Consider the following 13678-nt stretch of genomic DNA (forward strand, 5'->3'; position numbering starts at 1 on the left):
GTTTGGCTTCCCCGCTGGAATCTCCAGGAGCTGGTGCTGAAGCCAGGAGCAGGATGTGGAGTTGGGATGGAAGAGGCTTCCTTGGCTGGCCGGGCAGATCTGTGCCCTCAAACTGCTGCTGGAGCCCTGCTGGAGCCCAAAGCCTGGTCTGCACCTCCCCTGCTGCCAGGGGCTGCAGCTCTGAGTCAGAGCAGCTCTTTGCCATTCCACACTGATTTCCCCGGCGCTCCAGCCTGGCCATCCTCACAAACACCTGCTGGAGCCTGGCCTAGAGCCAGACCTGCCGGGTTTGGACTTAAACCCTATTTCTCTTTGGTTCTTCTGGTCGTGCTTCATTCCTGGCTGGGGCTGTGAGGACAGGAGCCTCTTGCTCTCTTGCTCTGCACAAACTGCTGCTTCCACCTTCGCAGCAGAAGCATTTCCAGGGAATTTGCTGCAGCACACGGCAATTATGTGGCGGAAGTTGGGTGAAAGGGAGCAGGAATAATTTGCAAGTTCTGCCAACAAAATCTCATTCATTTTTGTTGTTGTTGTTTTCTTCCCCATACCTTGGCAAGACTCTTTCCTGTTTTTCTTTCATTCCGTGGCAAACGCGCAATAGGAACAGGAGGTCAATCACTCGGAATTGTCAATTTATAATTTTTCTGATGTTGCCAGTTGCTTTTTCTAAAGACATTGAGCAGTGTGTGAAGCCTTTGTTGGGTAACAGACATAATTAGGTGATTTCTAAATTTCCAAGAGCTTTTAGGTACTCAGCACACTCCTTCCCTAATATCCTATGGCTCTGTATTTGTGCTAATAAGTTGAATTGTTTAAGTTGCAGTTAAATTGTAATTGTTTAAGTCAAATTGACCCCCAGAACTGCCACCCTGCAGATTTTGGGAACAGGATATGACAGCGAAACACAGCCATAATGGAAGATTATGTGAAAGAATCCCAGGATGTCAAAAATAGTATTTTTGTCCAAATTCTTTCAGCAAAGCTTAGAGGATCAGCCCAGGTACAGGAGAAGGAAAGAGAAATGATTATTACAGATCCAGGAGGTCAGATAAGCGTGGCTTGGTGAACAGGGAAAATATGCCTGTAAAAGTAAAAATGAGTGAACTTTCAGCTGGGTGGAGATGAAAAAGGTGGCTATAGGGAGGGCAAAAAGAAAACTTGAGTCAAACTCTGCTGAAGTTGACAGCTCTTTTCCTCTCCCAAAATAATCCCTTCTAGTCTGGGTCAGGAAGCAGTTTGGGATCAGCTGAAGCAGTTTGGATTTCGTGATCTCAGATTTAGAGGAATTGTTCACTTATGGTTTTTTTTTCAGCAGGTCATTTTAGATTGCATGGGAAGCTCTCCATTGGGGAGAGTGGAGAGCTGAGCCCATCCCTGGGCTGGGAACAACCAAGGCAGCGTCGTCTGGAGATTCCTGGATAAACCCCAATCCCAGCCCAGCTCCAGGTCCTGTCCATGATCCCCTTCCCAGGTCTTCCAGGCACAGTCTGTGTCCCGTGGTTCTTGACCACGTGGAAATTGCAGTTTGCAGTCCCAAGGCTCAGCTTCGGTGCAGCAGTGAGGCAGAAGCTGGGCTGAGCTGCCTGAAAGCAGCTCCCTGCTCCTCTGGAAAGAAAGGCTCGAGCCAAGGCTTTTCCCTCGCACTGCAGTCACCTCCCAGCTCCCAGCCTGTCTTTGGGGGGTTCCCTCATGTTCTCCTGCTGCTGCCTTGCCCTCTGGGGATCATTGGCTATTCACTGAACATGGAGAAAGCCCCAAATTTCGGCCTGTTTTTCCCTGTGGGATGAGATGTGTGAGCTCTGCGCTCTGTCCTAGGGATATTCGGACATTTCCTGGAGCTGGAGCTGGAGCAGCTCCTGATTTCTGACCGTTGAGGCTCCAGCCCTGCTCTCTGCTGTTCCCAGTCCCCGCCTGACCCTGGGGCACAGGTGCCCTTCTCCCACTCGAGTGGCTTCTCCCAGAGAGGCTCAGGGCTGCCCGGGGCACCAGGGCCACCTCCTCCTCCTCCGTGGGCACCACTGGGCTCTGGTGACTTTGCCTTTTCTGGGCAGATATTCCTGGCTTTTCAGGACCACCAGGAAATGGAGAGGTTCTCACCAGTCCCCATCCTTTGTTGGGTTTGTGTTTTCTGTGCTGGATGAAAGCCACAGAGGGATTTGGGACTGAATCAAGATGAACTTTGGGTTCTGCTAAGACCATCAAGAGAGTGAGGAGGTCACTTGTATGATCCATGAATGGATCCCTGAATGGGCTGGAGGTGGCTGGCGGGCTTTGCCTGATGTGAGCTGTGGGTTGTGTCCCAGGAACAGCCTCACCTTTACCTATTGCCCAGCCTGAATCCCACCTGGAAACATCAGGGAGCATCCAAGGCACCATTCTGGTGTGGAGAGGAGTGCTCACGGAACTGCCCTCCCATCCCCACAGGAACAGAGCCACAGACACCCTTCCCACCTTCTGTCCAGGTGCCAAGGGCCTTCCTTCAGCCTGTTCCTCTGTCAGAGGGCAGCTCAGGCATTCAGGATGAAATCCTGGCATGGAAGGACCTGCAAGCCCTGTTGGACATCTTGGAAGTGACCTGTGAATGGAAGTGTTTTGGGATGAAGGGTGCAATGATCCACCGTCTCCTTCCCCTCCTCTCTGCATTTCCCCAACCCTCTCTCATATCAATGATCCTGTCCACCATCCTCTGCCTCTCCTGGAAAGAAAAATGAGATGTGAAAGAAGCACTGGGGGGAATGTGGGAATGCAGCTGTCTCAGCATCAGGCCAAGCCTTGTCCTTTCTGGCTTGTGGCGTGAGGGAGCCCTGAGCCCCAGCCAGCCCTGGTACCTGCTCCCAGCCTCTTCTCCAGAGGTGAAGTCTGGAGCAGCTGCTCATTTTCATTTAAGCTGTGGGGTTTGGGCTATTAATAAGCCTGGAAAATAACCACATGTTCCCTGAATTATGTAACAGATGTTAAATTCCCCGAGATGAAGAGGTGTCAGCCTGATGGAAGAAGTGATGTGAGGACCTTTCTTTTTCCTTGGAGCTGGGTTTCTCCTCTTCTGAGCAGAATTGATTATCTGCCAGCAGAGAGAAAGGAAAGCGGTGTCACCCCCGGTGTGGACCCAGCCCCACCTCTGCTCCGTGTCTGTGTTTGTGCTCCTCCTGCCTCTCCCCAGCAGCTCGTTTTGGAGACAAGTGTCACCCGAATGCCACGGAGGGATGTGCCGAGACGAGCGCGGCTCCGTGAGTCACCATCGGCGCTGGCTCCGTCTTTCCATTGGCACGGGGAGCGGGAAGGAGGAGAGGGAACCCAGGGCCAGGAGCTCGAAGTGCTGGGCCAGCGACAGGGCTGGGCGGAAAATGCCTTCCAATTAACCCTTTCAGTCACACAGCGGCCACCGAGGTGTTCACAGCCCCACTGGGGTGCTGTGACATAGGCTGGAGGTGAGGACAGAGGAAGTGTCTTAGAGGGTTAAAAGGGGTTTAGTTCAGTCTTCTTCTTGATGATTTTTCATTTCTAGGGTTGTTGTTTGTGATCTTCCTCTCTCCCAGAGCGAGCACTCCTGGGGAAAGGGTCCTCAGCAGATCTGGGCGGTGTTACCCACGATGGAGCTCTTCCTGAAAACCCCTGCCATGGTGGCACCCTGCACAAAGATTGAGGCCACACCTTGAGGATGAGGCACCTCCAGTCCTGTGTCCAGTTCTGGGCTGCCCCAAGGAAGACCCTGAGGGGCTGGAGCATGTCCAGGGAAGGGAATGGAACTGGGGAAGGGTCTGGAGCCCCAGGAGAGGCTGAGGGAGCTGGGAAAGGGGCTGAGCCTGGAGAAGAGGAGCCTCAGGGGGGACCTTGTGGCTCTGTACAACTCCCTGACAGGAGGGGACAGCCGGGGGGGTCGGGCTCTGCTCCCAGGGAACAGGGACAGGAGGAGAGGGAACGGCCTCAGGCTGGGCCAGGGGAGGCTCAGGGTGGACATCAGCAGGAATTTCCCCATGGAAAGGGTGCTCAGGCACTGGAAGGGGCTGCGCAGGGAGGTTTGGAGTCCCCATCCCTGGAGGTCCCCAGAAAAGGCCTGGATGTGGCACTCAGTGCTCTGGGCTGGGGACAAGGTGGGAATGGGGCACAGCTTGGGCTTTATCCTGGAGATCTTTGCCAAGCTCGGTGATTCTGGGACTGGAAGATGGAGGGGAGCTGTCAGCAGCTGCGGGAAACAGCTGAGCAGTGCCTTGAGAGCTGTGTCTGGATGGGTAATGGAGACCCAGGGCCCACGGCTGTCACATTCTCTGTGGGTGGAGATAACACAGTGAGACAGAAATCAGAAGCTCAGGGTTGGGTGGCTGCGCTCCAGGAGGAGCCGCTGGCTGCTCCCTCCCAGGGGTGACTCTGCTCAGACGTTCATTTCTGATCTGCTCCAGCATCTCCTGTTTCTCACCCTCTGGCAGGACAGCGGGGGCCCCTGTTCCAGCACGGCGCCCGTTCCTCTCGGGAACGCTCGGGAACGCGGCTCAGGCACAGCCAGGGACACGGGGACAGGTCCTGCTGCAGCTGTGGCCGTGTTCTGCCACCACCACCCTTAATGACACTGCAGGGAAGGGCCCTCCTGGATTCCTCCCTCGTTTGTCACATCCTGCACGAGGCAGGGACAGAAATGAAGGAAGTGGCTTCCTGCTAAGTGTGGAATTCAGCAGGCTTTAGCATGTGCAGGGAATCTCCCGAGCACAGACACCTAGACAGACTGTCACAAGGCTGGATCCCCCAGGCAAAGAACTGATTGGTGGCCACTTCGCAGTAAAAAAGGAACATGTGGGGAGCCGGGGACTGGATTTTGGGTGGTTTCCCCATTTCTGCCCAGTTCCCCTTCCCTTGTCCTTCAGGAGGAGTTGACAGCGGTGCACTCGGTGTTATTCACTGCTCACCACTGATTAATGGGCTGCTAATGGCGTTACTTATTTCATTATCCAATCTGCGAGATCAGTCATTATCTAGGGAAAAGGAAAGTCCATTTCTTACTGGCATTAAGTGGTTGGTTGGCAGGGTAAAGTGCAAGGTTCACATTTAGGAAGAGGAGCAAGAAGAAAATTTCTTTTCAGGAAGAAAATTTCCACTGAAAATCACCTCCAAGTTTGTATTGCTCAAAGAGTGGAGCTAAGATATCAGAGGAGGTGTTGCAAATCTCAGAGATAAAAGAGGTATCCCAAAACATAAGGACTGTATCAAGAAGGTGTCCTCAGAGGGCTGGGATAACAGTGCTGGTAGTAATAATAATTATTATAATTAATAATTATAATTAATAATAATACACCTTGGAGGTCTGGGTCAGAGCTCAGGTGCTTCAGGTGTTGCGCAATTGCAGGAAAGAAATCGTTGCTTCCAATTCCCCTTCCACAGAAAGGGAGAGCGAGGCCAGCTGGCGAGTGACAGATGGGCAGGGGACAGCAGGGAGGGGACAGCCGGGGCGCGGCCCGGGGCCCGGCAGGACGGGAGCCGGTGTCAGGAAGGAGAACGACGGGCATGAATGGGGCACCCGGGGGCACGGGGGCCGGCAAAGGGCAAGGAACAAAGTGTCTGTTAGATCACAGCGAGAGCCTGGCTGAAGGGTCCGGGATTTATGGAATATCCTGAGCGGCGAGGACCCGCAAGGATCGTGGGAGTCCAACTGCTGGCCCTGCACAGGACAGTCCCTAAAGCACACCACGTGCCCGTGAGCGTTGTTCAAATGCTCACTGCCTCCCGGGTGATGTCCCAAAAGGAATGGGGACGGGGACAGCCAGGCCGGAGCCAGGAGGGGCCCTGGCATGGTGGCCGCAGAGAGGACTGCAGCTGTGGCCGGCAGTGGCCGCGGGGCCCCGTGGGGACACGGCACAGAGGGCACGGTCAGGCTCGGAGGGCTTGTGTGTCACGACTGGAGAGGTGACACTGGCTGAGGGGACAGCCTGGGGGTCACTGCGGTGCCCCGAAGGGACACCTGGCAATGAAAGGTGCACGGCTGGCCGCGGCGCCCCCTCTTGTCCCGGCACGTCCCGGGAGCGCGGGCTGGGATCGGCCGCTCCCGGTGCCACCCCCGGGCACAGAGGTGCGGCCGCCGCAGGGACTCGAGCGAGGCGCTCCAGGCTGGCCCAGCGGCGGTGGGCTCCTGGCCGGGGACCTCACGGGATCCCGTGTGGATGCGTGCGGGAGCCTTTCCAGCATTTGCCCAGCGCTTGCAAGGAACGCCTGTGGAAGCTGCGGGTCCGAGATCTCCCAGCCCCGGGCTGCAGCCGCAGCCAGCCCCGGCCCTTCGCTGTGCTCCGTGCCAGCTCGGCACTGCCAACGCACGGGCTCACGGCTGGTGCCCCGGGAGGAGCGGGGCTGTGTCCCAGAGCACACCATTCCCACGGCGTTGCGCATTCCCCGCAAGGCCCGCTTTTATTTGGGAACTGAACATCTGTTCCAGATGTGGCCGCTCGGTGCCGCATTGTTGTCCCGCTCCCCGGCATGAATGAATTATTGAGAGCCGGGGTTTAAATAAATGATAACGCCGTGCCGTGCGTGCGCTGAAGTTTGTGTCGCTCCTCGCCCGCAGAGTCGCGCTCCGGGCTCGCCTGGCCCCATGATGAGCTCGCCCAGCGCCCGGGCCCCGCCGACTCGCCTGCCTGATGGGGCTGATCCAGGAGCCGGCAGAGGGGCAGCCCAAGCATGAAGGTGGCCGCGGGGATGAGTCTCCCGGCGAGAAGGAGAAGCCGCCGCAGCGGAGCAGGCAACCAGAGTTCCCCTCCTGGCAAGTGCTTTTCTCCTCTCCGGTCCCTTCCCGGCGGTGCGAGGGAGGGAGGCAGGGAGGGACGGGCGCTGCTGCTCCCCGGGGCGGGCGTGGGGACACCGCGTGGGGACACGGCTGCGTGGGGAGGAACCCCGCTTCAGACCCTGGAGCAGAACCCCGCCCCAGGCGCTGCTGAACGCAGACAAACCCTCAGCATCTCCCCTGAGGGCAAAGGGACTCTGAGCTGGAGCCGAAGGTGGGTCCAAACCCCTCCTTTCCTGCTGCCTCGTGCCTGGGAAGTCCGAGTGGAATTTTGGAAGCCTGGTAGCCTTGGAAATTGATTTTTTTTTTTTTAATATTACTTTTCTTTCTTCCCCATTTTGAAAAATGGCTTGACTCACAGTTGCATGAGGCTGTGGGGACTCAGAGCAGACCATCTGTTTCAGCTGTTAACAGTCATTAATTCTTTCGTATTTTTTGCTACTTTCGAGACACTTTGGGGGAAAAAAAATATGTTCTGGATGGCATTGAAGGAGTTCAAAGTCACCGACATATTTTTCTCAGAGAAACAATGTGCCATGAATGCAGTTGTTCTAAAAGAAATATGTTTTTATTGGCTTTCTAACTGGGGGATTTGTCTCCTGTGGCCATGCAGGAGGACACGGTGTTTATCTCCTTTTCACCATGTATTTGGCTCATACCTGCACTGCAATCCATAGACTGAGCAGGGTTTTTCTGGGTTGAATCTATTGCACAAAGGCTTTCATTTTAAAAAAATACAGTGAGATTTTTCTCTTAAGCCACTGCATTTCTGGGCCCCAGCACTCAGTGATTAACTCAGGCAGATTGTCTCCAGTCCTGCTCAGGCCCTGGAAAATGCCTCCCTCCTGGAACAGGTGCTCCCAGCTGATGGCTCGGGGTGGTGGATGGAGAGCTGGGGCATCTGGCCCGGTGAAAAATGGAATAAACCCAGAGTATTGTCACTGTCCCCCCCAGCCTGGGCACATTGACCCTCCTGCCTCCCCAGCTCCTCCAGAGGGGCTGCTCCTGAGCCCCTGGCCAGGGAATCCAGCTCTCCTGTGCTTCAGCCGACGTGTGCTCCCCACCTGCTCCATCAGTGCCTCCACCCAGGGCTTGGGATGCCCTTCTGGGCTTCACCACAAAGCCCCCGCGCGGGTTTCCCTGTGCTTCAGAGAAAGTTTGAGATGCAATAACAAAACTATCCTTGAGTTTAGCATGGAGTGCCAGGACAAAGGGCAATGGGTTTAACAGCCAGAGGGCAGGGAGGGATGGGATATTGGGCAGAAATTGTTCCCTGGGAGGGAGGGCAGGCCCTGGCACAGGGTGCCCAGAGCAGCTGTGGCTGCCCCTGGATCCCTGGCAGTGCCCGAGGCCAGGCTGGACACTGGGGCTTGGAGCAGCCTGGGACAGTGGGAGGTGTCCCTGCCATGGAGGGGGTGGCACTGGGTGGGCTTTGAGGTCCTTCCAATACAACTTGTTCTGGGACTCTCTGATTCCGTGATTTAAGGAAATGGAAAGAGGGGGTGCAGCACGCTGGGAACACGAGGTTGGGAGGTGGCTGCGGCTCCTCCAGGGGAGCCCTTTGTGCCACCACGGGGCCATGGGCTGCGGATGGCAGAGCAGAGAGCTCCGGGCTTGGGGTTGAGCAGCTTTGGTCCTGTGTCTGTGTCAGGAGGTAAAACACGGCCAGAGCTGCTCCTGGGGCTGCTGCTGGGGAATGCAGAGCAGAACAGCCCTGCCCTGCCGGTGACACCTGGGAGGGGACAGCCGGGAGCTTGGGAGGTGACAGCCAGGAGCCGTGGAGCACTTCCAGCCGTCCATTAGGACTGCAGCTCTCAGCAGAATTACAAATGTGGCCTGGAAAAGCTCCCTGGAGATGCCCAAGGAGCCCTGCCCGGGGCTGGCTGGGGGAGCAGGTCCTGGCAGTGCCTCTGGGGCCGTGCTGAGGCTGAGCCCAGTTTGTAGCACCAAGGGACACGTGGGGACAGGGGGTGGCACGGGATGGCAAACCCCAAATACCTCCATGGGGCAAAGCAGAGACCGTAGGGCCTGCCCTGAGAGCTCAGCTCAGGTCTGGATGATCCCACATTCCAGGGATGGACTGGAGCCTCCTCCTGATCTTTTCCAGGACATCCCCGGGTCTCTGCTCTCCTTCCTGAGCAGGGGCTGTGCCCTGAGTGCTGGAGGACAGCCAGGCCGTGCTCGCCAGCAGAAGGTGCAGGAATTCACATCTGGAGCCTTGGAGACGTTTGGGGCCAGTGTGGTTTTCATTTGAGGCCTTTCCGTTCTCCATTGACTTAATTAAATTTTAAAAAAAAAGAAAGAAAGAAGCAGGCAGGATTGGGTGCTTTTTTTTTTTTCCCCCTTTTTTTTTTTTTTCTGATCAGATGCCTGGCTCAGAATGCTGCAGAGCCAATTTTCATTTTGAAATTTCCTTTCATTTTAAAGCTCCCCACAAGAATTTGCTGCAAACCGAAATGAGGAGGTGTCAGACTTCACAAACCAGCCCAACCCCAAACCTATTCATTAACTCAAAAAGCATCTTCTGTTTTGTCAATTTTCTGGGAAAAAAAAATCAACTTCTTCTTTTTCAAATAAAAACATTGCTTAAAAAAAAACACATTTAAAAAAAAAAAAAAACACAAAAAACTGAATTAACCAGAAATACCTCTCATGATTTGCTGCACCGGAGAGAAATGGGGGTTGGCTCTTGGCTGAGGGCTGCTCTCCCCCTTTGCCCTTCCTGCTGCCAGCCTGTGCCATGGGACAGAGAATTTCTGGGCCGTGGATGGAGATTTGTAGGTTTCGTAAGGATGATTTGAGATGCTGGGGCCAACACTTTTTAGTTTTCCTTGCATCCATCCTCCTCCTCCCTCCAGGAGCTCCGAGCTTGGTGCACCCTGAGAGACCTCACAGGGTACAGCCTGAATATCCCTGCCTGCTCCAGCTCAGTGAGGAAAGGGAAGGAGATCTCTCCCCAGCAGGAAATTTGTCCATTAACACCCCAGACACCAAAGTCTCAATGGAGCTCTTCCCTCAGAACCAGCTCAGATGCCTCTCCCTGATGGGAAGTCTAAAAATAAGCATATTCTCCACAAACAGCTTAAAGATGTTGAAAATGAAAAGCAACAAAGGCTGGAGAATGGATGAGTCACTAAATTACAGGGCTATCTTTCGAAGAGCAAAACAAAACACACAGTCCTGGCTGCTGAAATTCATCCTGGGGCTGGGGCTGGGCTGGGGCTCTTTGCCCTGTGCAGGCACTGTGGGCTCTGAAGGGTGAAACCTTATCCAGTTCTACTCCACTCTGTGCCAGAGCTGCTCTGAATAACGAGAGGAAAGCCAGCCTGCCCAGCAGCACGAACAGGAGGTGCTGTTCTCTCCCACGTGGGCATTGCCGGGAGTTTTTTGGGATAAACCCCCCTCACACGAGCTCCCGGGATGAGGAGCCTTCCTGCAAGGGCTGTAAGTGAAAATTCCTGTCCACAGAATGTTCCCTGGCCCCAAGGAAGCCACAAGTGTTTGGAGTCTCAGCTGGGAAAAGATCTCTGTGGGTGTCACTGCATGTCTGTACCTTTAGCTGGGTGAGGTAACACAATTAAAGGAACTCTCGCTTTGGGATTTTCCCCCTCCCTCAAGGTCTCCTCTCAATGAGCTCCACCAGGGTGGACTCTGTTGCAAAGCTGCAGCTTTTTTAGCATTCGCAGATGAGCTTGAATCAAAATGCTGGCATTTGAGGCAGCAGGAAAGGGGCTGGCCTAGTGCCAAACCTGTGCCTACATCTGATGTTTGCAGCCAGCCCCAGGCTCTGGGAGAGGCTGGAATGAGCCCTTGGATCCCAGCAGATGGTGGGGATGGAGGTGCTGGTGTGCCAGCCCTGCTGCTGGGCTGTGAGGTGCCCTCCTTGGGGCCTGCAGGGTGTCCCTTTGTGCCCAGGATGAATCCCAGGATGGTCTGGGTTGGAAGGGACCTCAAAGGGATCCAGCCATGGGAACACCTTCCGCTCTCCCAGGGTGCTCCAAGCCCCATCCCGCCTGGCCTTGGGCACTGCCAGGGCTCAGACACCCACAGCTGCTCTGTGTCAGGGCCTCACCACCCTCACATCACCCCCAGCACCCTCATCCATCCTTTTTGTGGCTGCAGGAGGGGACAAAGGGCGGCAGCCTGGCCCGTGTCCCCAGCCCGCTGCAGCACCGCTGGCTCGCCCCCAGCCCAAAGAACCCTTTGGTCCATAAATCCATAGCCTGAGCTGGCAGCTCCAATAAAAGCTGTGCCCAAGGATCATCAATCCTGGAGCAGAGCTTGCCCAGCAGTGATTTAATCTCAATATTCCCTTCTGAAATGTGCTAATTAAACTCCAGGAGAAAGCATCGAGTGCAGAAATGAGGTGGAGGAAAAGGAAAAATAAAAGTTTCTCCTGGAATAATTAAGCACCATTAAAACATGAAAATCCAGGCTAGGGAGCAATTGTACTCGTTCCACCAAGTGTTTCATCAGAAATAAAGGGGTGGAATGAAGCAATACCAAAAATGTGGGCTGTGAGTTAGAAAACCTCTCCCCCTCGTGGGAGCCATCAGGCGGGGAAAGGCTCCTGAGCCCTCCCCGGGGAGGGGGACAGTGGGTGTTGCCCAAGCCATTCCAAACTGGAGTGGGCTGTGCGGAAGGAAGGATCGCAGACCTCCCCCCTCCAAGGGCCTGCCCAGTTTCCTGGGGTTGTCATTCCAGAGGGTCTTCCCTAACAGAGCAAAGCTCTTTAATGCCATCGAGGACTTTCTTCTCTGAGGGACCTCGAAGTCTGGCCCCCCAGGCCTCACATTTGGCTAAAGGGGATCTTTTGGAGCCATAGCCTGGCTCGCCCTGCCTGCCCTTGGACACCCAGCTGATGCTGCTGGATCCGCAGCGCGTTCACCCCACTCTGGGCTCCAGACCCCGAACAAAGACCCGGCTCTGCCCCGGCGGCTTTGCTGGAGCCCAGGGAAGGAGCCTGCCTGCAGTGCACAGCTCGATGGTGAATTACAGCCAGCGCTGATGGGTCGTTGTTGGAGTGATGGCCCTAGCGGCAGTGACAGCCCCGACAGCGTCCCCAGGCAGGGCTGACAGCAGCCTGCCCTGCTGCCATCATTCACCTTGTCACACGAGCATTTGATTGTCTCTGGCTGTATCATTTCCAGGAGTGTATTCCAAACATCATCCCGGGGCTGATTCCCCAGGAGGCCCCATCCTTCTGGAGAGCTCCATCCCAGCTCAGCCCCTCAGCCCCAGGAGATGCTGCCCAGGACACCTGAAAACCAGAGGGTTTCGAGTGATCAGCTCTGTACTGTTAATGAGAAAAAAGGGAGAAGAGCAGCCATGGGCTCCTCTTATTCATGTGGACACAATCTGGAGATATTTTGGATCTATTTAGGGATTAATGAGGACTTGGTCTTTTCACAATTTTTAATAATAAATATATCGGCCTAATGGATTTTCCAGCTACTGTTTTCAGCCATGAAGGTTGGGACCTTTTTGGTTAATGTTTTCCAGAGCTGAAGGAAAGGAAATTAGCTGAAGGCAGGGAATAATTTTCCCAAATGAGGAGGTTTGCCCCCATTTACTCACATAGGCAGCCCAGATGGAGATGAGGGAGCTGCAGGTGAAAGTTTTCCCATGGATCAAGGGAAAAAAATAGGAATTAAAAGTGAAAGGATGAGGAGATTCATCTGCATCTCATTCTGATGGAACAACATTTTGTGCCATCACTCAGCTTCCACTGCTGGTGCCGAGGGCCTTGCTCCTGGAGCAGGGATTATCTTCTCACTGAACACAGGAATGCCAATAACTTCATAAAAATGGTAAAACTGCAGGATGTAGCCCAGCCCTGATGGTTTATAAGGGACTTGGAGCATGGCTAAATTCCCAAATCTCCATGCAGGCAATGTCCAGGCAGCGGGAGAGGGGCAATGGGATGCAGAAATCTCCCCCTGGGGCAGGACAGCTGAGCTGGTGGAGCAAAAAGAGTTGAATGTCATTGGGGTTTATATGGGGTTTATCTGCACAGAGAGCAGAGAGAGCCAAAATCCCTCTGCCCTCAGGTCCTGAGCTGCAGATCATGTTCCCTCTGATCCCAGGAAAATCCCAGCATGGGGAAAACGGTGACCCACAAGGCTGAAGGGAAGGAGACAAGGAAGGATTTTACATCAGAAAAGTACAAGGGAGACAAGATGTGAATTAAACACCTTTGAGCCCTAAAATCGACACTCTGCGGGCTTTGTTTGATGCGCACACGGCTGTGGGAGTGTTGCTGGAGATGACAGGTGTCTCTCCAGGCTGTTTTCCAGATCCTATTGAGGCAGTCTGAGCTGTGCTGGGCTCCCATCAGAGCCTCTCCTGCAGTCAGCTGCTGTCACCAGCACAACATCTCTGCTTGCTTTCAGCCCAAATTGGTTTCAGTCAAACTTCCCCTGCTGGAAGCGTCCTGGCCCAGCTGTCCCCGAGGGGTCAGGGGCTGTGCTGGTGCCAGGCAGTGATCCAAGGACTGTGTGCCTCAGGAGCATTCCAACAAGGAGCTGGGGAGCCAAGCAAGCTCCACCGAGTGCTGCTACCAGCTGAAGGTGACTGCAGCAGGGAAAGGGGGGAGATTTGGCCGGGAGAAGGGCACTCCTGCAGGCATTTCCTCCTTCCCAGGGCAGAAATCCGGGGCCCCTGGATCAGTGGTGTGGATCTCCCCGCTCCCCCCTTCTGCCTCCAGCCCCCGGCGGGGTCAGGCAGGCTGGGGGCCCTGGCTGCAGGGAAAAGCACAGTTTGTGCACACAGAGCACAGGATACACCTGCATGTGGATTCTTCTCCTCCATCGCTGCTGGCCAAGAAGTTCAAGCCCATTCTGGCCAATATCAGCAATGGTGTGGCCAAGTGGGACCAGGGCAGTGAGGGCAGGGATTGTCCCCTGTGCTGGCACTGCT

Source organism: Chamaea fasciata, unplaced genomic scaffold (genome assembly GCF_029207755.1).
Source record: "Chamaea fasciata isolate MVZ Bird 193981 ecotype frontalis unplaced genomic scaffold, bChaFas1.0.hap1 SCAF_21, whole genome shotgun sequence".
Taxonomy (NCBI): Eukaryota; Metazoa; Chordata; class Aves; order Passeriformes; family Sylviidae; genus Chamaea; species Chamaea fasciata.